Here is a 27,924-nt window from a genome sequence, read left to right on the forward strand (position 1 = left end):
CAATGTTTTAAGCCATAAGCAATAACACATAATGCATTCATCAGAAAATTTGGGAGGGAGTGGGTGGGAAGTATCAAAACTTTTTAGTAGCCAATGAGAAAGATACTTTTTCAATATGCTAAAGCCTATGTGTACCCATCAGATATGTGAACATCTCATCTGTTCAAGAGATCACGTAAGTTTTGGTTCAACTAGACAAATATACACTCAGGATTGTATACTATTGTATTAATATCTTGATAATGTAAAATAAATAAATCAGGATTTCCAAACAAGCAGTCTTATGGAGCATTCAGACCCAGAAAAAAGGAAAAAATGTCCCCATTCTAAGCAGGCCATAGCTCTCTGATGACAGAATGCCTGAAGCAGGACAAGCAGGCAGCTCCTGACTGGGCTCAAAGCTCCCTGAAATTCCTTGGGAGCAGTATTTTAAGTCTTGACATTTCAAACAGATGAATGTTTCCCTCCTCAGCCCATCCTTTTCTCCTTTTCCCCAGTGCTCTCATATCTTCTTTTTAAATACTCATTACTTGGATGCCATGGTCACACAGAATCGATTTCAAAGCTTTGCTTCCACACACAGAACTGAGCAGCCACAGGAGCAGAGCTTTGAAGGAGCAGAAGAGACAAGCAGCTGAGTTCACACAGCTTGAAACACTGAGCTGCAAAAAAGGACGAGCAAAGGGGAAACTGGAGTCTGACATCAGAACCAGTGGTACTGACACTTGTTATACTTTATATGGCACTCCTGTAAAATACAGAATCTAGGGTCTTGGTCCAGCCCTTGGTCCGGTTGCACTTAAGGTTTGAACGAAGCTTCTCTTCAGAGAGGGGGAAATAACCAGGCATCCCCTGTGAACAGTAGGAGACGTAGCCAGAAACAGAAATCTTAAGCTTTGCTGCAATGTACCCATGTGGGATTTTTTTCAACAGGTTTCAGAAGTGAGTCACTGATAGACCACTTGTTTCTTAACCAATGTGACAACGTTGTTCGGTTCGCTGAAATCAGTCTACAAAGTGAAATCACCCCAGTCCCTTCATTCCATCATCAATTTCATATTCATGCATTTCAGTGTTTTTAAATACTATTCAATAACCAGTTACTCAGCAATCATGATCACACACACTCTGTAGTTCTTATAATGACTCCTTGTGCAGAAGTAAAGCCATTTTAATCACTATTTTCATCATCTGATTATCAGGGCTCCAGGGATGGTTGGGGACTGGAGCACTTGCCCTGTGAGGAAGGGGGAATGTTCAGCCTGGAGAAAAGATAGCTCCAGGGGGCCCTGATAGCTTCCCCTGGTACCTGTGAGGTGGCTACCAGCAAGACAGAAGCAAATCCTTCACTGTGGTGCACGATAAAAGAATAACAACAGTGGTCACAAAATGGGAGCTTCTGACTTGAAATACAGAAAAAATAAAAACTTCAATAAGGAAAACTAAGCATGGGAATAAGTGGCCCAGGGCTGTGGAAAAAGCCAATGTTGAGTTCAGTGCTGACCCCACTTCACCCAGGAAGTTTGTCTAGGAGACATCCAGCATAATTTTCAGCCCAAATGAGTTTGTGGCTCCGTGTGGATCTTATGACTAGAGCGACGCCAAGGGAGCAAAGCCTCAGGATGTGTGCACTAATGCAAACCCCAGTCTAGCTCTGAAAAAGCCCTGGAGTCTCAAGAGTGAATTTATAACTTTTCACAGCACTGTGAAATGAGTAAGATAAACTCAAGCCGTGTCTGTTCTGTATTCTCTGTGTGCTGTTCTAGATAAGAACTTAAAAAGATAAAGCCCTATCTATCCTCTAGTCAGTAACCATCTTAGAGCAATATTTATTATTTCAGTTTTACTGTGAGTCCTTGCTAAGATTTTTAGTTTTGCGAACATAGGTGTAGTCTTCTAGCTCAGTCTTACCTCTATGAAAAACAAAATCATTATTTCCTAACATATACAGATATTTGAGGTGCATATGTGATTCAGTTTGAAGAGAGCTACAAATGAATTTTATTAATATTTAGAAAAACATGTGTTCCATAAATATTTACAGGTTTATGTTCAGAAAACCATGTAGAATAGTCCTCCAGTGAACCTAACTTTTATCTTAAGGTCTCTGAGGTTATCTTAACCTAACTTTTATCTTATACTATGCCATACTGGGATTTCAAGGCAACTGAACATTTCATATTATTAAGATCTCATGTGATGCACTGCGTAGACTATATAAAGATATTCTCATTAGTACCCATTGATTAAAATGTGGTCTCAACTTCTGTTCACATTTACTGGTAGTTTTGTTATTGGTAAGATTTATTTGTTTTAATTTCTACACGTAATGACATTTCAGTGCAAGAAACCAAATTCTAAGAGGTGATAAAGATATAACCACATAATAAGTTAATCCCACTTTGTGATGTATAGAATAAAAAAATATTTGGGAACAAAGTGGATTTGGAGATTTTATGTAAGTTCTGCCATGGAGACCCAGTGTGGCACTGGTTGTCCTGTGAAATGCAGTGGTCTGCCTTCCTTGTTGTTCAGGACAGCTGAATTCAAAAGGGAAGAAATGCAGGAAAGAACCACCAGGGCAAGCAAGGAGCTCAGCTCTCAACATGAAGGTTGAGAGAAGACATGATTTTTCTCTCTAAATGCTTTAGAGGCTGACAGCAGAAGGAGAGAAGGCCTATTAAATCTAAGGAACAGCACTAGCACAAGAACAAATGGGTATGTGGTATGACTCAGTTTAGGCTGGAAGGAATATTTAGGAATATTTACAGGAATGGCCTTTCAGTATGAGTAATCAAGAGGCAAAAAAACTTGTGTAGCATTAGGATAAAGCTTCATTAACTGTGTGACACAATTTTTTATGATGGCACGTATCCAGGAATTCCCTTCAGCCTTATGAAATGTGCTAACAAGGTACATCTACTTAGAGAGGGTTCCTCTTCCATGATTGCTATCTAAGGACAAATTTGGGATGCAGAGACATTCCCTTCCATGTGACTAAGCAGAGCAATCTTGCATCATAGATCAGGAGAGACATTACATAATTTGTTCGTGCCTCCTTTCCTCAGAACAGAATATCCTTTTACTTTAAAATGCTCGCTCCCCAGAAGATAATAGGAATTTTCTAACTGATCACAGTAAAAGACAACATTTTGCAGTCCACGTATTATATAACTAATGCTATGGTTACTCAACATTGAAAAAAAGCAAACAGTGGGAGAGTCCGGCTGCTGAAATCACAGGGTAACTGTTACAGAAAAAAAACCCTAAATCCTTGTTGCTCCTTGTTACTCCTTGCTTACTTCTTACCAATCTTTGGAGGATAAAAAACCCCAAATCAGCACCAATGGCTATGTAGCAATCAGCAGTGCTTGGAGCAAAGGGTATTTCACTAAAGGGAACATTGCCTAGGTACCTATAATTATGAGATAGTACACATTAAATAAAAAAAAATACTCCTGACACAAAATAACATGCCCCTTAAAAGAAGAACTAAATTTGCTATTACGAAATAAATATGTGGCCAAACCCCCAGACTTTTCATAAAAGCAGATTATAAACTAGCATGAAATCAGATTAATGAAAACTTCACAGTGAAATGAAAGAAAAACAAATCCTTTAAGAAAAGAACATCAAACACACAAATGAGGCTTAAAGACCATGAAAAGCAGCACAAATTTAAAAAATAGGTATATACTGCTTGTGAAGTAGCCAGCAACAGTATATTGTGCCTACTAGGGCTGCAGCTGCAGTATAAAACCCCTTTGCTCTCTCAAAAGAATCTTTTCAAATTATGGATTTGCAACCCTAAGATTTCCTGTTGCCATGACAGCATGAAACTGTTGTTGCCCATCATTATGGATCATGTGTTTTAGAAATTTGATAATATTGCTGTAGTATTTAGGTTGCTTGGAAAACACCCTGCTGCTTTTCAATGTATTTCCTTTTTAGCAAGATGGGGCTTATTAATTCTTTCAAAAGGCACTGTTATAAAGGGGGACATATCAGAAATATAGTGTGTTCTGCTCCAAACAAAACAAGTCTCTATGAGCACAAATATTTTACTGGATATTTAAGTAACATAAATCATAGTGCTATGTAATTCTGTGAATCTACACCAGAAATAGGACTCTTAATCTGGAAGGATGGTTCTGTGAATAATGGCAATGTGCATTTTCAGCTCAAATAACCCTTTCTAGATCTACATTCTACAGGGCTAATTACTAAGTGCACTCATTTGTTATACAACATTTATTTAAGGTGGCAGTGACACTTGCAAAGGATGTGCTGATAGTTGTATCAGGATATCCCTCACTGTGAAAGCTTTGGTTTCATTTTGGTGGGGATTTTTTATTCTTAACTTTTGTGAATGGCAAAGGGCAAGGGTATATGAACCTTATTGAAGATCTTGGTGGCTGCAAAGATTCAGTGAGTAAATCAGAAGTGACAACACCGGCAAATGGATAGACAGACTGAATCGCTTCTGCTCACGGTATTGGAGCAACCTTACACTTCTGATTAACCTCTTCAAATATATTTGCATATAATTAAAGTGTAGGGGCTTTCTTCTTGGATCATACTAGCAGATACATCCTGTGCTTTGTTGAAGATTACCATTATCAGTACTTCCACACAGGCTGAAGCACAGGAAAGGTCCCTGCAAGGTTTCCAAGATCAGGAAGCCTGTGGAGCACTGCTGGGAGCAAAGGAGCCACAGAGCTCTGATATGGACAAGTCTGCTCTCCTGTTGTCTCCTACAAAAAAAAAAAAAAAACCTTTTCTTTGTTTTTCCTCTATCCCATACAGCACATCAAATGACCCCACCATTTTGAGAGGAACCACAGCAGTGTAATATATATCTTATAAAACAAATTTTTGTGATTTGCCATTTGCCAAACAGGGAAATGAATATTAAATTCTCCATTAGGATATCATCAGTGGGATAATTAACTTGGGCAAATACATCATAATCTAGTAAACATCGGCTAACAGGATTAACTGGCTGATTTTATCCCCTTTGGTCTTTCTTCAAATTTCTACATGTGATGATTGTAAAGAGCTCTGTGGTGTTTTAAGTAGAGAGAAAAAGAAATATCTGTGTACATATAAGACTCAATCTCTCTATCATACAAGGGACAAACAAGCTATTTTTCAAGCAACAAAAGTACTCCTCTTGGTACTGAAGGGGAGTGGCGAGGAAGAAAACAGAAGAAACGTTTGTTTTACAATTTTTTTTCTATCATTAAACATGGCATAATTAAAAAGGTACTAAACCCAATAATAGGCTTGGAAAACCCAAGAAATTATCTTTCAATTCAAGGTGAATTGCTGAAATAAAATGAAGAAATGAGGAGTATATTCACATACTATATAGCACCCAACAGCCTCTGTAAAAGATTATAAAATATGTTTATGATGTGTGAAGAGTAAATTTAAGCCTATCAGTAAAAGCAGCTGAAGGCATACTGGTAAATCAAAGTATTCAGGAAAATGCAGAAAACCAGTTGCTAACACATTAATAAAACTGTTATAATGCTTCCTTGGTCTATTTTGGCCTCTAAAAATTATCACTATTCTCAGCAATTACCAAGCCTGTCTTGGATGCTGTTTCCTCCATGGAACACTCCCACAGGCAGCAGAATCAGAGAAAATTTCACAGGTCTGTGCCTCTCAGCCCACAAATGTTCCTGGCCACATTTAATTGACCTGGATATGGAGTCTACAGCATCTGAAACATACAGGGTAAGACAGAGATGATAAATAATGATGCTGTTGTGAGAGCAAACTAGAAGTTAGCCTCAAAATCATGTTCTGGCTTGCATCGAGTATTAGGTCCTACTAATAACTGATATAATTTGGATGATTAAAAGATTTTTTTTTCCTAATTATCTCTACATATGTTTTTGAAGTTTATTATATGTACATTTTACAATTCATTATACATCCTCCACTTAGAGGGCCCTATATTCCGCCTGCTGTATGATTTCATCGTACATTTCTGTGAGTGCACTCAGTGATGCAATCACAGTCAAGTGATAAAAAGAAACCAAGCAGTAGTAAAAGCTGATTTTTTTCAATGGTTTTAAGCAGTATTAGCAACATTATTCTGTTTCACTGGCTCAGTTTCACTTTACAACTGCTGCCAGGAGCTGTACCAACACTGGCCTGCAGGCAAAACCACTTCTTCTGCAGATCTGGTATGTTCAGCCACCACAATTCAAATGTCAGCTACTGTCCTGTCAGTCAGCAGAAGCCACATCTCAAAGCCAGATGTAATGCCAACCTCATGCTTCTGGGTATTCTGACCTTCCTACTCACTTTCTTGAGAATTTGTGTGTATCTGCAAGTTTACAAGCACACAAATATGCTTAAAAGTAAGAAGAGTCTTTTGGGAAGAATGGGTGTTGGTAAGTGATTTTTACGTGTTGTTTAATTGATCTCTCTTATTTCAGCATGGTACTTCACTTTTCTTAACACAGAGATGCTTTGTGAAATATCCTGTGCAGCTTGTCTGCAGCAGAGTTGCAAGAAGCTATGGAAGGAGATAAGGAGCCTCTGCAGGTGTGTGAAGAACACAAGGCTTGGTCACAAGTGACTAGGACAAACTAGGAATGCTGTTAAGCATAGAATGGGTCAACCTGCTCATTTAGACTGAGGTAAAATGAGTCAAAGCTACTGATGATGGTTTGCCAGGCTTCCCTGTGAACTGGCATCAGAAATTAATATTTTCTAGAAAACTAATTTATTTCCAAAAAGCATCCCAGAAAACTTCTTGTATAGTGCTTAATATTCTAAATGCTGTTATATATTGCTTAATATTCAAACCAGAAAATCAGTGTTTTGCCTGATCTGAGCCTGAAAGAGCATCTAATGTTGGCTAGCAAGGTACTGACATAGGTGAGTATGTAACTGCCTGAGGAATGCAGCCCCCTTCCTGAGAAGCTGACTGAACACTACCTGTGCCTCCTGCCTTTCATCAAACGTGCCAATTTGCTAATGTTCAGAAAACAACATTTCCTCTTCCTCAGTCGCCCATTTCACTTCAGAATGATAACTCAACCGCAATCTTGTGGTCCAGTTTGCATATTGCAGTAGAATTAGATTTTTTTTTTCACCTTAACAAGTCTCTCTGTATTTTGCTTATAGAAAATACATTTCTTAGCTTTCCCAGAACACTTAATAGAATTTATAATAAACATGATGGGACTTGCTGACAGAAAAAGCTATTCAGAGGGCATGCTCAGAGCAAATGCATGCAGCACAACATCTAGTTCATCCAAAAGGATTTATATCACAGGGGGCACCTCAGCATGCTTATCCTTTCATGGACAACTGTAATTTGTTTTTTCTTTCTTCAGTACTCTACCAGCTCTTTGCAAGTGTGCGGGGAGAAGCCAGATTTTTATTATGTGGCATATATAATTAATGAGAAATGTGAACAAAAAGCAAAGAAAAAGAATTGTGACAGCACAAGCCTGTCACACCCAAGTGATGGAACTGTCAGGAAAAGGTGTCCATAAGCCACTTTGGGATTATGAAGACCAAGAAGGTCTGTGAACAAGGACACTTCAACCCTACCTCCCAAAGAACCACGCCTTAGGTAGCACCCCAGAGTGCTTGTCAGTCAGAGCATGTGACTCAAGGCAGAAGGAAAGGTCACTACTTGGCCCACAATTTGTAGTTATTCTCATAACTCATAACCCATACTCTCATAACATCAAAGATGCCTCTAAATTTAACTGTCTTTGTGACACAAAACCAAATAAAAAGCCCTGTTCACTCAGTCGGGAGGCTCTGTACATTTTCAGATGAAATTCAAACTACTGAAGTTTTGCCTCTTCAAATTCATCAATCTCTCTATAAAATTGCAGTTAATTAATTAAAGTTTTTCATTCTTTCAATGTAGTCATATGATTCTGCTATTTTTCCTGTCTAGTCTTATAAATCTATCCATATAATGGACCTCCCAAAATGATTCCTATTTAGTACAATGGATACATGGGTCAGAAAACCACCATAACAACAATTTATTCTAGGTACCAGCCATGTCACGAGTGTCTGCTAGCAAACAAGGATGCACCAGTCTGTGGTAGAGTCTGGGTGTTGCATGCAGAATTTTTGAGGGAATGTTTTCCCACCCCAGAACTGATGCCAGTCTTACACCTAAGGAAATAGGTCAGCAAGAACTGCATTGCCTATAGTACTTTTTATCCTTCCACTGCAGTGAAACAGAAGCTATCTTTGAAAGACAACAAAGGAAGAAAATTGCCATCAAATAGATTTATGTTTAAAAGTGAACATTTCAGACCTTGGTACAGCACAGATAAGAAGCTGATTCTCAGCCCACCTCTCTAAGTCCCAGGCTTCCCCTTACTCTGGGAATCTTGGTATTGGTGTAAGTACAAACTAACCTGGAAAATCAAAAGCATATGCAGAGAAATTTGAGGAAGGTATCAAGAAGTTCAAACAATTGGCTTGTTTCCTAGGGAATAACAGCAGTCTAGTGCATACTGATACTATTTTGCATTACTGTACTCTGGGTTTTTTCCACCCTCCATCTGTAAGTTTTGAGTCTTGATGGGATTACATTTATTTAAAAAAATTTTTTTTTGGCTTGAATAGAACTGTAGTAAATTCAGGAGTGAGCTGCCAGGCAGAAAAGTTGTTAGTTTCAGAAATATGTGACAGTAAGACATGAGGTAAAGTTTTCTTAAAAAGCTTTCAGGCATGAAAGAGGTGGATAAGGGGTAATTCTGCTGGAGCACTGTCCTAGGCAGAAAATGGAAGAAGTTGTGATTAGTGGGAGCAGAGAGAGAAAGCCAACAAAAAGCAGTTTGCTGTTTCCCAGCTGGTCAAGCAACATGCCTGTAAGGTGTTAAACAAAGAGCATGAAATTATGGCATTGAGAGGATCACACTCCAGGGGTTTATAAAGTTGATAAAGCTTCTGGAGCACAAACCTAGACAGGTGCTGTCTGTTCAAATTCTACACTACTGCATAAATTGCAGGGGTATAAAGTCAAAGTTGAGAAAGTAAATGTAAAATCCAAATGGTCCTAGTCTCAAGGTCCAAAATAAATATATTTTATACTTTGGCATACTTTTGCCTGCTTTGGGCATTAAAGTAATGAATTCTTGTGTTGGACTAGGTGACAGACCCCTTCTCTCATTTGTATTACTGGCAGGGCTAGAGATGGATGGAGTTTATGAAGACAGATATCTCTTTGCTTGGCTATAAAATTTACAGGCTCTTACTCCTAACTATACCCCAGAAAAGCATGACAGAATGACCTATAAAACAAACAAGCAAATGAACAAGCAAACAAGATATAGAACAAGTTATAGACATTCTCGTAAAGGCTAGGGAGAAAAAAGAACCAAAACCCAAACTACCACAACAACAAAAAATTCCTGAAAAGGCAAAGAGGTTTTCCCACAGAGGTAACCCTCAGCTGCCTGTATAGGAAAACCCTGTGGTGTGGTTCTGCCATTTCTTGTTTCATCTGAATGTAAAAATGGAACAAGCTTATTTATCAGCTCTTATGTGATCTAAGCTCTCAACTGGACTTCAAAACTCATGGTACAGATTACAAACAAAAAAAATTCTATATGTGAGCAATTCTAGGTAGTTCTCCACTCAGATTCAGGGGTACCCTGTAAGCATTTCCTCACTTTTCACTAGGCTATTGAAGAGTCCATCTGGATACAGAGTGCTGAGGGTCTGAGAATATTCCTCAAGCTCCCTTTTTACACAGGGTATGGAAACAACAATTTCTTGGAAAGACAGCACTTCTGTCTCTCATATGTCACATCTAGTAGAACAATGCTTCTGTTGATTTATAGGAACCAAGTCACTGCTTTTCCAGAGCATGACATTTACTATTATCTCTTTGCAAAGCATGACAATCTCAGGGCAACGGAAAGAAGACTTGGCTATCGATTAAAACAAACTTGATTCATTAAAAGTACTGCTGACATTTCCACTGATCTGTGGTATTCTTTTCCTTCACATTAAACAATGTAGTCGTTTAAAGCTCTTAAGGTCACTGTTCTATAAATGTGCTGTGTTTAAGGTACATGCCATTTAACCATTCCTTGGCATAAAGAAAAGGGAAAAAAAAAAGAAAAAAAGGATAAAGAGAAGAGGAAGCAAATAGAGGCTAAGTGCATTGCTCACAATGCTTGCCCTGCTCCAGAACAGAGCTTCCCTCAGAGGAGGAGAAAAACATTTACTAATTAAACACATGCAGCTACTTCACATGCACACTCTTTCATTAAGCACAAAAATAGCAAGAATTCTTGTTGTAGGACTACTTGTTTATTCATCCCTGATGTCACCTCAAAATTGTCACTACAGAAGAGGGTCCAGCAAAGCTTGGCCAGCACCTACACACTGCCAACAAAATCTTAAGGCAGAGCTCCCATGAGTCCAGCTCCTCAACCCCATGAGCAGCTTCATCTGCCAGCAATTCAGCTTCCTAGCAGCCCCTGACTGTACCCTGCTCCCTGCTGAAAGTAAGATTTTTATGATTTAACAGTGCAGTTCCTACAATTTTGCTACACAGCATGAAACTGTTTAATTCACTGTTTGTTTTACAATTAAAGGGGGAGACCATATTTCTAGAGAATTTCCCACATCCAGTAGGGTTACTGCCTCAGGAAAAGCTAGTAAAAGCCCACATGTGGTAATTTGACCCGTTAGGATTATTCACAGTCTGAAATGCCAAGCCTACATCAATTGTTTGACTTCACTCCTAATGCAGGGATGGTATTCTCTCCCCAGAGGAAGACAAGCCCCTCCATTAGATAAAGGTCCTTGAGAGTGGGAAAAGCCAGTCTCCCACTAAGGAAGTTGCCTTAAAGCTAACCAGCTTTCTCTCACAAAGGGCTGAAAGGCAGGTGTATGCTTGTAACTACCTAATGAAAACCTTTAGAAGAATTGTGTGCCATTTTATCAGCCCAAAACTTTTTCTCAACTTCTTTTTTTAATTTTTTTTTTATACAGATTTTTTTCTTTTTTTCTTTTTTCATTCAGGCTTTAATGTTTGTATCACTGAGGCAACAGTGGTTTAATCTCAACACATTTCCCTGCTTTTTCGCTGGATTTTGTCCCTGAGCCTTCATTTGACTTTTTGGGGACAACTGGATATTCTAAATCCTTCTTGAAGGTCAGAGAAAAGTTATTAAATCCCCTGCTTTTTCATTTGTGTGTACATTGAGTAAATCTCCTGAACACTGAGACAAAATACTCTTAAAATGGCTGTAACTAGGTGAGAATGAAGTAAGTCCTGTCGTGATCATTCTCCAAACAAGAGGCCAGGTTCTAATTTCCTCTTAAGCCTTTGCTAAATAATAAAGCTTGAAAGACCAGGAGCATTACTTTTATTCTGGCTGATAAAAGGCTAAAATGGGGAAGAAAAGAGAAAATCTTACTAAGGTGGAATTTGTTCTAATGATACCAAATGATGTTTGTCTTCTGGTAAGTGTACATGATCCTAATGTACTTGTTGGTCAAACCCTCATGTGCCCAAAGTGTATTTTGAAAGCAGAACCAGTCACTAGATTTTAACATCCAGCCCAGGATATTTGTGAGTATTTTTATGGCCTATCTCACAAACATATGAAGAATTGGTGCTGTGGAAACTCCTGTGAGCTGCTCCAGAATTTACAGACCCTCAGTGGAAGGGGGCCTGCTGCACCTACATCTTAGCAGAAAAATGGGTGTAGCTCTCCACACAGCAGGTGCACTCTGAAACAGTCATCCAGGGGCTGATACCTGAGAAGCACAGTGACACTGAAGTAGCTCAGCATTTATGAGGGGATGATTTTTTAGTATCATTATAACTGGAACTTTTGAGGGGATAATTTTTTGTTATTATTGTTATTAAAATCATCCACTAACTATTCGACTCCTGGATCTTCTAATAATGAATTCTGCCCTAACACCACTTATCAGTGATTTTCTGCTATAATCCCACTGTTGCAGCCAAATAATATGGCATGTTAATGACCATGGTTACCATTCAAGCATGAATTCAAAGCATTTATGTCCACATGGAGTTGATAATACTGATGTTGCGCATTTGAATGATCTGAAAAATAAATAAATGGGATTTTATCTGTGTGAACTACTTCTGAGAGAGAGAATTGATTCTCCTAGGGGCATTTTAGACTGTCTGCAAGAATACAAGAAAGACAAATGGAGTTCAACTGCATTGTATATTGAAATTGGGAATAAAATTGGAATGACTTTGGAAATCTGAGGGTATTCAGAGCAATTCTTAATCCAGGGGAACTGCGAGACTTTTCTTAGCATACTTCACAAAATCTGTTCCCAGCCAGACTTCTTTCCTCTTCCTGTTTTGCACATGGATTAGAACCTGCTACTGTAAGGAACTAGAGCTAGATTAAATGTGAGGATAAGGTGTACCACAATTCCAAGAAGTAAGGCAAGGTTTTTTTCCTTCCTTTAAGATGAAAAATGTATCTAATCTAAGGAAACTCAAGATTTGGTAATTTGATTTTAGGACTGTAGGGGGTTTATCTTATATTTATCGCTTTCCTATGGTATGCTATTCCAATACATATTCATTTTGTAAGAATTTGCTGATATTTCTAGAAATATTCTCAGAGGTTGAAGACTGAAGATACCAAAGAAAAAATGGAAATATAAATGCCTGTTGGCCTACTGCCAATTGGCCTATTGCTAGGAAGAAAGAATGTCACATTTTTAAATGCTTAAAAATATACCTGTATTTCTAGAAGTGAAAAATTTGCAGATCTTGAAGCACAACAATTAAATTCAGTTCAAAATATGCATGACCTAAAATTACTAAAAACATCTAAGAATGAAACAAATTTTCTTTTGCAGAGGTCAGGAAATAAATCAGTTTAGTTTCTGAAGCTTTTTCAAGCTGGAAATACGTGACTTCTGGATTCTGCAGCACCAGATAAAATAAATATTGATTTATAGAGAAAGTGAAAACCTGATAAAAATTTGGTTTTGCAGCAACACCAGTTATAAAGATATCTGTCTGGGTGATTCAGTTAATTATGTACAAAGAGCATCCCTTCCTTCTCTTTCTTGCTGCCATAAATCTCCTGCTGTGTCAAAACCTAAAATGAAGATGCTTGCTTTTCAGCCAAGAAATCTGCCTGTCCTTTGAAGCACTAACATCAGTAGATGTTATACCTCAGTAAATACAAACTCCATAAAGAATTCCCTGCTACCAAACATTCTGTTGAGACGCACAGGCATTTATACACAATCCTGCTAAAACCCTCTAATGATAGAAAGGACAAAAAGATTCACCAGAACCATATTTTACATATACAAGAACTAATTTTTTTTCCAGTATGTTGTCCCCTGAGATGCAGTTCAGTTTTAATGTGTATGAGAAGGTAATCTATATGCAAACTGGGCTGGGGTAACTTGGTAAGGAAGGCCAGTTGGAAAATCACCTGCAGAGCAAGGCCCTCCCACCATTATGGTGCACAAGCTGATCCTTTTCCCTTCTGACAGACACCAATGGACTGAAAGGAGTCAGTCCAAAGCCATCATACCTCAAAGGCACCTGCCATGGCTGGCATGTCACTGCAATACAGTCGCTCCTTCCGCAGTGTGCCATGGTTTCAGGGAATGCAAAAAGTACACCTTTAAAAACAGTATAATAATGAAGAGATGGGCAGGACTCTATATTTGCTGGATTGTTTAATTCCTTAAGTCTTACTTGAAGACACGGCACAGTTAGGCTGTCCATAATTAACCTGGTTTAAGAATCAGGAAGACTGATCTAGAATCTCAGCTTCTCGGGAGCTGTTGTCTGTCTCTGTCCCGAGGTGCGTGGGATGGTTCTGAGCAACCCGAGCTTTGAAGGATGAGACTGGACTCTTCAGTTTTTAATCTTCAGGATGTTTATTATTTCTTATCTACAAAGTTTTTCCTTCTGCCCAGCCAAGGTCTGAACAGCAAGGCAGCCACAGGCACCGCGACTGCCCCCGAGGCGGCAGCGTCTTTATATACTACAAACTACGTATATCATATTTACTTTTATGTCCCAATACATACCACCTATGTTAGACAGTGCACTTCTACTCCAAACCAATCCCCAGGTGCCAACATCATCACAGAAGATGGATGACATGAAGAAGAAAGAAGGACGAGACACACCCTGATTCCTCCATCTTGTCCCCATTACCCTTTATACCAAAAACCCTAAAATCTATATTTTCACCCTATAAATATATCATTCCTGCACCATTCATACCCATGTGACTCTCATGTCCTCATACACAGGTGGCACATCCCTAGATGGATCAAAGTCAAGCCACCAGGCACTTCTGGCAACATTCCAGGTCTTCTGAGCCCCCCAAGAAGGTTCTCAGCAACTCTGGACGTCCAGAGTGATGTGCTGAGTTCCCACATTGACTCATTTTCACTGGTGTCACTTGCTTTTTCCATTATTTATTTCTATAACCAACATAATTCACATAGTCAACTTTCCTGCTACCCATTTTCCTCATCATTAACCTCACAGACTTACATTCTGCATGTATCTGAGAGCAAAATGATTGAGGTCCAGAGCTTAAGAGGTCAGTACCTAGTACAGCAATGTTCTGAAAGAAATAACAAGCAAGTATAAGAATTAGCATTGCAAAACATATTTGCTATTACCTATTTGATGAACCAGAAGGTCACAAAGGAAATGCCACAAAGGAAATATACAAGAATACTAAGGTCAAAATAGTTTTAGGGTGGCAAAGAAGCATGAGTGAACTAACTGAGCTGCAGGTCCATGATTTTGCATCTCAGCAAGCAGTCAAAATTCACATGATCTGTCCAAACTCGTGCTGTAGTCTGCAGAAGGAGCAACTGTATTGCAGGGACATACCAGCCATGGAAGGTGCCTTTGAGGTATGATGGCTTTGGCCCTGCTGCCTTCAATCCATTGGTGTCTGTCAGAAGGGAAAAGGATCAGCTTGTGCACCATCATGGTGGGAGGGCCTTGCTCTGCAGGTCATTATCCAAGCAATTGGCCGTGGCTTCCTTGATGCTGTGAAAGAGGCTGATATTTTAAGTCACGTTTGTACAGGCCAAACAATCCTATCTATTGCAAAGCTTTAATTAATACAAGGTCTGTGATAAAGCATTAAAAAAAAAAGGAGAAAAAGGCAAGTGGGTAATACAAACACAATTAGTATGCAGTGCTCTGAAATTTAAATTCTGTTCAGCCTAGCTGTACTGGAAAAGCAAATAGCAGAGGTGCTATCATTGCTACTGATTGGCTTAATACACCCAGGAATTGTGCAGATAGAAATTAGAGTCTGTTTTTCATGCCTATCTAGACCTTTTCATGTCCTCTCTGTTCTTTTGTTTCTCTCAGTTGCTGTTTCTTATCTCTACAGTTTAGGTCTTCTGCTTCAGAGCCTCTCTTTTATGGCATCCCCATCTAGTACAGTGGGACCCTGACCTAATTAAGGTTGTAAGAGCTAATGCAGTGGAAATAAGCAATAAGAAATTGTTGTCATCAATATCAAATAATGAAACTGTGTTATGCATAAGAAAATTCCCCTTATTTTAACATCTTTCAGCACAAATTTTACTAATAAGCAAAATTAATGCCACTGAACAAAGAGACAAGAAAAAAACCTCTAAAACACAAGCTAACAGACAGGGAAAAATTATAGAGAAAGCAAAAGCTATAAAGAGGTTGCTTTCACTAAAACAAATGATTTATAGCTCCTTAATGCCAGTCTCAGGTACAGTGGGGTCCATTTACAATGAACTCTGAAGATTCAGGAAGACCTCACAGGCCTCATTCTCAGATTGCTGGAGTTTGTGAAGCTCAGTGGTGGTCAATGGAATGACAGCAATTTCCACACAGAGGGATCTGACTCTCTCATGACTATTACCTGTTAGGAGGCAGACCCAATTAAGACTTAATACAACTATCATCCATTTAATCTCTCCAAGGACTTATACAGAATGCTTCTACAAATGTGTAACAGGAAGCAGAAGACCTTTTCTCTCTCTTTTTTTTTTCAATCTGCTGTTGTAAGGGGAAAATGCCACGTTCCAGTTTGTTCTAAGTATGGGGTTCTGGTAAGGGTGAAAAAACCTTAAGGCAAAGAATATAAATTATAATACTATTAGTTGTTGTTCTATTAGTTCTGTAGTTCTATAATGCTATTAGTTGTTCAGGGTATTAGAAGAGATTGCAGTAAAAAGAGAGATGACCTTGTGGAAGATGTTTCCAGAATCTGTGCCATGAATGCGCAAAACCCATGATTCATGCGGAATGGGCATTCCAGTAAGAACTGTGACCTCATAAGTGAAATTCCAAAAAGGTTTCACTGCCTAAAGGTCTTTCAGAGAAGCTGTTATAGTAAAAGAGAAACATCTATCCCTGGGTGACTTGCTTAAATAGTCTCCGGTCTGAAACCTCCTGCCTGCAGCAGTCTCTTTGGCCTCCCTGCTGAACAGACTTGGCTTCACCATGGCTCAGAGTGGGCTCTGCCAATTTCCCAGGCAGCTGCTTCCATCTGCAGAGGCAGGAAGCTAGCACAGTTCCCTTTGACAGAAAAATGGGATACAAAAACCGAGTCGGGAAAGGAATAATAAAAGCCAGTTTCTCATACAGGAGCACTACCAGTAATGCAAAGGACATTGCCAAGGACAGTCCTCAACCCCCAGATTCTCCTCTGTGCAATTACAACTCCTTCAAGCTCTTCATCATGGGATGAGCTGTGAGCTCGTGCAGTTATGCATTAGACACCTAGAGGGTCCTTGTCTGCAAGTGGTTGAGAGAAAAAAATTGTTAGGAGAAACCTAATGAAGGAAAAGTGAGAGAGAGAGGAAAATCAAGAACAGACAGAAAAGGAAGAGATCATCAGAGAATGAAGAGAGAAAAGATAGAGGCACCATAAAGCCAGAGACAAAATGATTTAATATTAAGGAGTCACTAGCATGTCAAAAAACAACATAAAATAAATGTCAATAGTATACACACTGAACACTTACACTGGTGAGTTCTGTCTCCTGATGAGGTCCAGCACACTTTCCCCCATGGAGCTTCTTTGTCTCCCTGTTCCAAGTGGGATTCACCTACCCTGGCTTAAATGTTTCACTTTCAGGCACCAGTGCTACTCATCTCAATACCTCTTTGTAGTCAAGGAAGAAAAATAGATGCCTCAAGACAGCAATTCATTTGACCTACATTAGGTGTCTTTCTTTGGATGAGATGAATCGCTCTCTAGAAAAACTATTTCTATAAAAGGAGGCAGTGGTAGCTAGATTAATGTTAGATATCAGACCTTTAATGACCTCTCCTTGGAAAAAGTTTCTTTGGTTGGTTTTCTACATTAAGATGAAGAAAATGCCTTTCATTTTCCGAAATAAAAAAATACTCAAAGATGAAGGTGAGATCTTTTGCCCTACCAAATCCCTAACTCTTTAGAAATCATGTTGAGAAGCCACTGACTGTGTTCTACCACACACATGTTATAAAAAATATTCTCAGAGGACCTTATGTGACCAGATAAGGGAAGATTACAATGACATGCATTATATGAGGACTCAGCATCTGACCTTGAATAAAGAGGAAAAAAATCTCAGGTAAACCCTGACCAGCTGAATCCATACTGTGGTGCCAGTGCTTTGCTGCAGTGAAGGAAATGCTGCCCTAATGCACTTTCAGGGATGGATCAGCAGCCTAATAACATCTGGTACCCTCAGCATCTTGTCAGGGTGCCACACTGCTCTACCAAACTTTGTCATAACTGCAGGAAAGTGAAAGATCTGCCTCACCCTGTGGTCTTCTAAATTGTTCTGCTGCGCAAACTAAGCACCGCTTGCATTTAAACAAGATCGTTGGGAAATTGGTAGAGATTTACTTTGGTATTTGGGCCAGCTGATTAAAATAGTCTTACAAGAGATACTGGACTGCCTCTCTCCACTGAGCTGTGGAGTTATTAGGAGGCTGTTTCAAAAAGCTGCAACTTGTTTTGTGCTTTCATTTTAACTTGGCAAGCGCACTGTATGGATTGTCCTCCTCCATACTACATGCTTCCTATAAAACCTCTCAGAGAGCCTGGGGAAAAGGTAGACTGTACTCCTCCATCACAATTATAGCAGCATACCAGTGAGAAGGACAAGAAACACTTTATTTCCTTACTTGCATAGTCCCCTAGTCTAGATGAAAACTACTTCACTGCATCTTCCATTCTCCGCATTCTTAATAGAGAAATTCCATCTTAATTGCAAAGTTAAATTAATGAGCTCTTCACTTGCAGAAGAAAATAAATACATCTCTAGTGCAACTGCTTGTACTAGATACACTTCTCATCCTCAAAACTGATTTCTAACTCCCAAAAGTATGCACAGCAGAAAAGACAATGTTAGAAGTTTCCTATTATTTTGCCTGCAACTCATATAAAAAGGACAATATCTCTGCCCTAATAAGCAACAGACAATCTCCAGAAGCTGTTTAGGAGTATCATTTGGCTGGAACAGAGCAATTACCTAACAAAGTGGCTGCCAACACAGGAGAAAAGAAAACCTTCTTGAAAACTTGTTAGTTGCTTTGCGAGTGAGGAGCTTCTATCTTAATGTTATCTATCTTCTTTCTTTACAGAACTTCCAGCTTTTTTTTTTTTTTTTTTTTTTAACTTTATGCACATCAAGATTTCCTTTACTACTTTCTGCACATGCATTTTTATCTACTGGAGATGTATGGTAGCTGCAGCCTTGCAGTGCTGACAATGGCAATTACAGTCTTAGCCACAAGATCTCATTTAGTCCACAACACAGTTCAGAGTCTGGGACTGAAGCTCCAAGGCTCCAGGTCTGTAATGACTGCTGAGCTCCAACATCTAAAGATTAGGCAGGCCATGTGGGACTTGGATATGAGCACTAGTTTTACACAGTTCTGGGAAGAGCAGGGGTGGCACAAACAGTGGCCTCAGCATTCTGCTCTGGCTGGCACACACCAGCCTTGCCCCTACCACGGACGTATTGAGAAAACTCTGACTTCAGAGTATAAATACCAACCAGAAACACCAAGGCAAGCTCTGATTCCACAAATCCCCACTGTTTTTTCCCTTTATTCTAGTATACGGAGCCTCTTTTGATCAGCTTCACTTTCTTTAGGCTAAGATTGAAATGCAGAGATATTGGGGCTTAGGAAATAAAAAATACATTTGACTGCACCATGTATTCCACTAGCTCCTCACATGAAGTTAGTTTTAGGCAGTCTGCCTTAGTCATTCTCTTTTTGCTTCCCTAACAAGAAAATAATTTTATAAAAATTAAAATTCTCCCATCACCTGAGAAACACTACTATTTCAAATTGCAAAAGTATATTCTCCTTTAACTAAGGACCAGAAGATTTCTTTTTTAGGCAAAGTGTGGGTTAGAATCTGTCAGAAATATTGCAGTCTGCCAGCAGAAAACAGGTCTTTTGTAAAAACTTTTCATATGGAGCTTCACCATGCACAGACTACAGTTGCCAATACTCAACATCCTGCAAGCTGTCTTCTGACCTGCAGCACTGTGAAGCATTGCAGAGTGGGACTCGTAGTCTATAAATGGCACAAAATGAGAGTAATTGTTATTGGATTGATCTTTCAAGATGAATATTGGCACCATTTGTTCCAGAGGCAGTACTCAGCCCTCTTGCACTCCAGATTTTACAGTAGACAATATTCTCTCAGCTAGAAACATGTCTGAATCTCTTCCTGCTCATGAAGCTGCTCAGCAGTTCAGCAGTTTCTAATATTTATGTTTCTAATTGGAGACAAGCCTAGTGGAAGAGAATAAGTCTTTGAAGTGCACAGTCTGCTGATAACCCTGTTCTTTAATGCAGCAAAATACTCTCTGTGCAGAGATTGTCAACAGTTTGATTTGAAACTAATGTTTAAAAATATCCCAAATCCAAGTTACTTAATTTGGAATCTGACTCTGCATTCTGTAATTCAAGCTAAAACTCATTCATGTGTTGTGTATGATTCTTTTTCTTCAGATAAGAGCTGAAGTCATAAGCTTCAAATAGGAAAGTTGGAAGAGACTCCTTCAAAAACCTTGATTTCAATGAAAAAAGGCATTGCTCACTACATGAAAAGCAGCCAGGGTGCTGAGCTGTCTTAGATTTATAAGAAGTCAAGAGGAGATGAAGTTAGGCACCAGCCTACTGGCAAACAAAAAGTATCTTTTTCTCTGTTAAATGATGAACAGCTGTCATTAGTAGCTGCTCCCTGTCTAAGACTAGAACATTATGAAGGTTCCATACAAGACAGACATTGCTTGAACTTGGCTACTTTTATAGGAAGGCAAATAGAGCTCTGAAATACGTGATTTCTAGAGGCTGTTTTTCAGCTGTGTCTGTTATCATACACACAATTTCTCATGCCCACCCACCTTTATCTGTGTAAAAGCCAAGGTAGCCTCAACAGCAGTGCTCCCTCCTGTCACAGCGAGACTCTTCAGTCTATCTTTTCTTTCCCCTTCCTGAAAACTCATGAATAACATAATTTTATTACCAGAAGAGCAAAATTTAAGGGCTATAAAATGTAATGAGCCACTCCCCATGCAGAGCCAGTCCTAATCCCTACTGGAGTTTTCTATTTGGGGGTGCTGGAAGAATCCTTCTCCAGCCATTTGCAAAGCCAGCAGTAAGGGCTGAGGTTTGGAGTCTAGATGATTAAACGGTGATCTTTATAACTGTGCCTAAAAGCAAGCAAATTCCTTTCTGCTCGAGGAGTATTACTGACTCTCTGCCAGCTCTATGTGCCTCTCTGAGCCATGGCAAAACATCAAGTAGCCTTACCTAATTATTCCAAGAAGCTTCCTAATGGGCCTTCTTATTTGGTTGCATTAGGAAATATCTTTCCTCTTTTCTGACCCAAAAGTCTTTCTTCTTTCTCTGTTTGCTGAAGAACCATGGCCTCATTAAGAGAGGATCCTTGCCATCACTTGACTTTTCTAAGGATGCTTCTCTATGCCACCCACAAGGAGTGGTCCCCTCGTAAGAGAGGCAGCCTCTGACAGAACAGAAAGCAGACATCAGTCTGGATCAGCACCAAGCCCTGCCACCCCCAGCTGAGGATTGCCTCTACAGGCACCTGGGATTCTGAGAAGGGTCCCCCATGCAGCTCTCATTGTCCACTTTGAGCCTCACCTTGGTCTTGTTTCACAAATCCGACCAGCCTGCCATCCTCAAAGTAGCTGTGAGCCAAGGCCTGGTCACAAGCTCCAAAATTTTATCTGTGACTAAAACCAGGTCCACAGAGGACAAGAACTAACCAGTGACTGATGGTGCCATCATCTGGAGCTTAGCTGTGAAGTGCTCCCCAGGGCTGGTGGCTTCCCAGTATTTGTGGGAATATTCCTGACAACCTATGAGGTTGGTGGCTTTGTGGCTCACTCTACAGGCAAAGGCTCCCAGAAACATCAGCCAGTACTTTTGTTCTGTCAAACACTTCAACATCAGCCATGAATCCATAAATGGGGACTGAGTGACACCAGAGTGGATAACTGGCTTTTTGCTAAATCCTTGAAAAAATATGCTGCTTTCACAAATTTCTCAAAAAAGACCACAACTTTCAACAAATAAAAATGTTCTTAATTTCTAGGTTTTATCTCCTTTAATTGGGAAAAGCCTAGTAGTCATTTCATGGAGATCTCACAGTACTCATTCTTCTGAGGCATTTTTCACCCATTTAAAAAGCAGGAATGTTTTCAGTTTTTGTAAGAGATTGAACAGATGGGTGGGCAGACGGTGAGTATAAAATAGTGCTGCAGGAAACAGCCAGAGAAGCAGCTTGCTCCCATCCATCCCTGCTTGTTTGTTAGAGGGAAGATGCTATTTGAGGTGTGGACTATAACGGGACAGTGCCTCAAAAGCATAAGGCCCAAACTCGTTGTGGTAGCTTTGCTCAGTAGCACCCACTGACTTCAGTGGGAACAGGGCCACACTCTATGAACAGCACTATTTAAATGCTGTCTGATGTAAAAAGGGTATTTTGTGCAACTGTTCTGCCTTCCATGCCACCTGGCATGCTGTAGGAGTCTGAACAGGGAAAAAAAAAGCTTTTTACATAATGGAGAGCAGCATACATATTTTCAGGATGCTGAAAGCTGCAGGACAGAAAGAGAAGGGCAGGCCCTCTTAGAAAGGCAGTGAATTGGTACCAAATGCAAGTGATTACATTTGGCTAATCTTTTCTAGTGCTGGTGCAGACTTGATGTCTGCCAACAGACATTCTGTCGCGAGCCTCCAGCAAACACTGCCCTCTCAAGCACCAGTTTCATTTCTCCTTTCCCCTACAGTCTCTCTGCTGTCAAGCATGTTCTTGGTGGGACTAGGTTCTCCCTAGGAATCTGATTGCATCTTCAGTCAAGGTCTGTCCTGTACCATCTTCTTTGTGCATCCCAATTTCCTCATCCGTATCTCCGTATCCCTGCTTCATTCTGGCTTCCATTATTCTCCGTTTTCTCTTTCAGCTTTGCCTTCTGTATGACCTCTACATGCCCAAGGGCCTTCCATCTTGCCCCAAAATCAGTTTTTCCTGATCAATATCCTCATTGCTGTGACTGTTTTTCTAAATTCTTACTTCTGAAGATATGAAGATGCATGTACCACAAAGAAATTGGCTAAAATATTACTCTGAAGATCTAGGACTATGTGTGTATATATATATATATATATATATATATATAAAATGAAGGAAATGGGTAAGAAACTATCCTGAAGAGTGTCTGTACAATTGATATGAAATATACATGAATAATTGAAGTAGAAGTTCAATTGGTTTAGAGCACTAACATAGGAAATTGGCTTTAATAGCAACACCTCTGTGCTTCAAAGGGACTTGTGGCAGGAATGAGGTTTGTGAAGAGTGCTATGAACCAAAACCCAACAAGCTTCCCTCCCTCAATTAATTTATATTGAAAGTCAAAATTTCTACAGTGTTGCCTGATTAATTCTGAAGCAAGCATGTATATTTTCTTCAAGCTCATCTTAGTCCAGATGCTGTTCTGCAATTTTAGCCTTTACTCCACAAAGACTGTTTGTAATTTTACAGCCAGGCTCTTTATCTCTGAAAAGCTGCATGTAATAAAGGTTATTAAAATTTTATGAGTGGTGGATCTTCAGAGCTTGTAAGGCTGGGCAGCCCTGTTCCACATCAGTGCTATTATGCTTTTGCAATACGAAGAAGTACAACAGGGAGTTGAAATCCTGGCTGCTATTTACTTACCTCACCTTCCTCTTCCTGTAGTTCTACTGATTTGAATATTTAACTATATTGTGTTCTTTTCTGAGTATTTTTACGGCGGTTTTTTTCTCATCCTCAAGGATTTATTCTTGTCTCATCAACAATATACTTATTAAGAAGACTTTTCTCTTTCATCTGATTATTAATTTCAAGTTGTAGTCTAATAATAAAATTATGCAAATTGGAAATAATATAAGAGCATTTATGAGGATGCAGAAATAGTTGATGATTTCTATCTACCTCTATATCACGAAAATGTTTTCCATGTTTACCATTACTTGTTACTGCTGTAGACAGGGAGACTAAAAAGGTAGCAGTTGTGTTTGCTCTTCATCTCATTTGGAACCCCTTCAAAATATTTTGGCATATAATGACTTGCCAAGGTTAAGGTATTTCACACAGAGCTCAAAAATTTCCTTACATTACAATTCAGTGATATTACCTAATCCAGTATTTTTTCCTCTGCAAACAGCCACTGGCTAATTTTAGATATTGCATCTGATGAATTATAAAAACAGAACAAAACAGTAGATTCTTCATCACACTCAGTGATGAGGTCTTCAGTTTATATCTAAACCCATGCTGATACATTATATCTTCTCAAATATTTACTTTGGAAATATGTTTAGCAGTTAGATTCTCCAAGGAGTTCAGAAGTCATAAACAACAGTGGTTATTTGTGATAATGGATGAGCTGGGGTTTTCCCTACCACAAGCCAGGAGAAATATCCTGTGTATAAAATGGGAAATGATGGCTGTTCCAGAAGAGTGATGAATTAGACCAAGAAACAGAGATGAGTAATTTAAGATAAGACAAAATTTCAAATAAGAAAGAGCTAGCTACTGAGGAATGGGAAAGAGATTTATGACTCATCACCAACAGAAATTAGAAGCTGAGGACCAGGACAGGGAGGTAGAGAAGAATGGCTGCATTCTTGTCAACATAGAGGAAAACAGGAGAATTTGATGTTAGATCTGTATGCTTGGCAACTGCAGCTGCTACTGTAGGTGAGATTTGGCCAAGAAGGAAGAAAAGCTACTGTGAAGAAAAAGGAAAGTAAGACGCAGGTGCACAATTCTCAGCTGTAGGAAAACTAAGTAAATCGATAAAAAAGATGCCATCTATCCAAAAAGTCACATAGACTGGTCCAAAACAGTCCAGTCTGTTTTGAATTCAGTCATGATAGAAGGTTTAAGGTTTGGGTTTGGATGATTTTTTGTTGTTTACCTTTTTTCATAAATTTTAGGTGAAAAAATCAATCAAGGTTCAAGAAACAATAGTCAGTTGACAGTGTTGGGTTAAAATAAAGATTTCAAGTAAAAGTTTAGGCTAATCTCTTTTCAAGGATGTAATGTTTGAAACAAGTTTGCAGATCAGAATGGAGTTTGGTGTGATGCCTTCTCCCCCAAATGGAATTGAGAGAACATCCTGTAAAGGACGAGACAGCAGATGGTGTGCTATCTCCCTGAGGCAGAGACACAAGGTGTCACTCTCTAAGTACAGCTACTGGCAGGTCTGCAGTGAGGTATTTCAGTATCAGAACTGGTGTTCAGAAGTGATGCAAGAAAAAAAAAGCTAGAAGAAGAAAGAAAAGGTCAGGGTTGCTTGAGTCTTGGCAGCAGAGGAGCAAGCAGTAAAGAAGTCAAAGTGAGTTAATTGTCCCTGCTTCTTCAGTCAATTACAATTTTAGGGCTGTGGCCATTGCAAACTGTAATGCCAAGTGAGTTCATTTAAGGTTGGCTGGGTACCTTTACATTATTGTAGCCTCAAGTGTACTTGGAGATTCAACAGACTTGTGAAATGTGTAATGAGGACACACTGAAGGTGGTGGCCCAAGGATGCTGCACCATGGCACCTTCATGCCCCACAGACTGCTCTAGAGAAACTCAGAAGTGAGCTGAAGGTAGGACACAGCCAGGAGTTTTCCTGGTTTTTTCATCTTTCACTAGTACCCAAAGAACAAGACTAAAATTTTTGTCTGCTTTCTTCTTGCAAGTTAGTTGTTATAAGATTTATGTTCTCTCTTCTGCTAGAGCATTTTGTTAGCCTTTCACAAGATAAAGGGGTTATATGATTTGGGTGGAATCTATGTCAGTGTAATGAAAGCTTTGAGGGGACAGCCCAGATAAACAAATCAGAAGGCATTGAGAAGAAAGAGAAATGATGAAAAGAGGAGCTGAGTGCCAGAATAAGGTTTGCAATCAAAATTATTCTAGATATGAAAGCACATGGGGAGCAAAAACCTCTAATTGCATATAAAGCAATATAAGGAACCTGATTAATGAATACAAGTAATAAGAATTGCTCATTAAAGGGCATACTGTTCACCTTAAAACTGTTACTGAGATGTTGTGGGAACTTTGACATGATCAGCTATTGGGTAGATTCAATTTCAGGTCAATTAAGTGGGTTGAAGGGCAAGAATTAGACAGGCTCAGCAATTACTGGTCTCGTTCCTGGGTAACAGAGTGTCTTGGATTGTGCAGTATCACCTATTCCAAGACTTCAAACAGGAATTGGTATAAATTCTGATCATAAAAAAATCCAGAGGGGATAAAAGAATATTGCAGCATCTTACATATGTACTACTGACTGAGAGAAATGAGAGAATATTGCATCATCATGAGAGCTTTTGTTCTGCATGACACTGCCAATACTAACTTATATTAGCATGCTTATGTCTAAAGTCAGATATGCTCACTCAACACAAGGAACTTTGTGTTGGGCCTCATCTTCACAGATAAGTAGGGTTTGGATCACAGGGCCACAATCCAGGATTAACCTGAGACACACTGACAGCACAGAAAGACCCTTGCTGGGATCTTTGTGATTGTGCAGATGTGATCACATAGCACAGATAAAATCATGACTCTTTACTTTGGCTTTTTGCAAACAGAATGAGGAATAAAAATTTTCTTGATGATGAGGTGTTCTTGAAACTGAAAAAAAAAATTGGGGAGATGAACCATTTGTAAAAGTAATTTGACATAACTATGTGAACATGACTGGAAATTTAAGAACATCAAAAACTGTAATCCTTCTACTCAGATGAAAATAACAATGAATTGAAAACAAGGGAGAAGGTGAAAAAAACCACAAAAAATAAAGGCCTTATTTATGTGCCTAGGTGTGAGTACACTTATGTCTACATTTATGTTTACATTAGAAATATTTGTCTTCTGGTATATATATTATAGACATGTTCACCAGATAAGACCTTTCTGATATTTTGAATTACATAAATCAGAAACAAGGAATTGAGAAACACTGAGAAGTAAGGCAAAAGAAGACGTAATCTGTTGCAGAAAAACATGACTTGATTATAAGTCCATAAAGCAGAGCCTGAACAAAGAAAATTCCAAGAATTAACAGATAAGATAGAATTGCCAATAATCATAGATACAAGGCAAAACATAGAACTACATTTATCCACAGTAAAGAAAGACAGCAAATAGTAAAATTATGTCATACAGTGATAAAATACATTCTCTCTCAGAGTGCTTTAGAATTTTGTTAAACTGCAAGGATTGAATAGAAGCAATGAACAAAATGCAGAATACTTATAATGCAAGAACTTCTCAAAAGTAAAAAATGATCACAGATGTTTATCAAGCAACCTTAGACTACTTGCGCAATTCTGCTAATTAAAAATGAGTAAATAGGGAAAACTGAATAATTTCAGACCCTTTCAGAAGAATAATACTAGACATGGTTAAAAACTTTTAAACAGCAGCAGCACCCACAAGGTAATAATGACCAGGGTAAATTTGAAAGATTTAGAAGGTGATATGAATGACATTGCCTGGAACAGATTGTCCAGTTCCTAAGCTCAGACTTCAAAAGGGAGGCTTGTAAATAAGAATTGGGTCAGGAAGGAACAATGAGATGCTGTAACAGAGTAAAAAGCCCAGTTTTTGAAGAAGATTCTTGGAATTTATTTGATGATCAAGGTTAAAAGATGGCATAGTCACAGCTTATGAGTACATGCTTGAGAAAGAGATTTCTGAGAGGTGAAACACTTCTTCAGAGGGGGAACAAAGCTTAAATAGGTCAAATAATGAAAACAGTTCCTTAAAATTATTAGTTTTTGTCAAGTGTAAGTAAAGCATCACCACAATTTTGTTGTTCCTTATTTGGGATTTTTTAACAATCCTGTCAGCACTCTGTCAGTTCTGCTTGCAGCACAACTTCATGTCCTCACTAGATAAACTGGTAGACCAAAATCTCAAATACTTAACACAGGCACAAGACTTTTGGCTGATCTTTCTATCCAGAAGGACAACAGGGATTTCAAAGTTAGTTTCTGTGTCTAATTAAGGTGAACTGCTGTAATATTACAAGCACAAAGTCATAGCAAATCTGATTTTCTATGATAACAGCTAAACAAAGTTGAAGGCTGTGGCTAAAACCACCTGTCGTGTCAATGAATGTGCAATTCTGTTGCCAAAGTCTACCCAGTCAAACACTACACAAAAGCACCAGGGGAAAACAGGTGGTGTGAGTCCTGGCTGCCTTTGTGTTTTCAATGTTTCTCCTTTTCCCCCCCTTTAAATAAACCCTGCCAAAAAAGCAACAGAATAACATCAGAGCAAGAGGAGCCTGGAAGCATGCAGGATTTGCCTTCCTTGTTGTGCCAGACATCATCCCAGGGCT

The 27,924-nt window shown here is 39.1% G+C and overlaps 1 long non-coding RNA gene across 1 annotated transcript in view; it reads right to left on the reverse strand.

Moving 5' to 3' along the window:
* Window positions 1-17,062, reverse strand: part of LOC134417600 (uncharacterized) — a 117,392-nt gene extending 100,330 nt beyond the window's left edge. The window contains exon 1 of the long non-coding RNA XR_010027598.1: window positions 17,020-17,062. This is a non-coding gene — a long non-coding RNA (uncharacterized LOC134417600). The remainder of the gene's footprint in view (window positions 1-17,019) is intronic.
* Window positions 17,063-27,924: the final 10,862 nt, after the last annotated feature.

This window comes from Melospiza melodia, chromosome 4, assembly GCF_035770615.1.
Source record: "Melospiza melodia melodia isolate bMelMel2 chromosome 4, bMelMel2.pri, whole genome shotgun sequence".
NCBI classification, from domain to species: Eukaryota; Metazoa; Chordata; class Aves; order Passeriformes; family Passerellidae; genus Melospiza; species Melospiza melodia.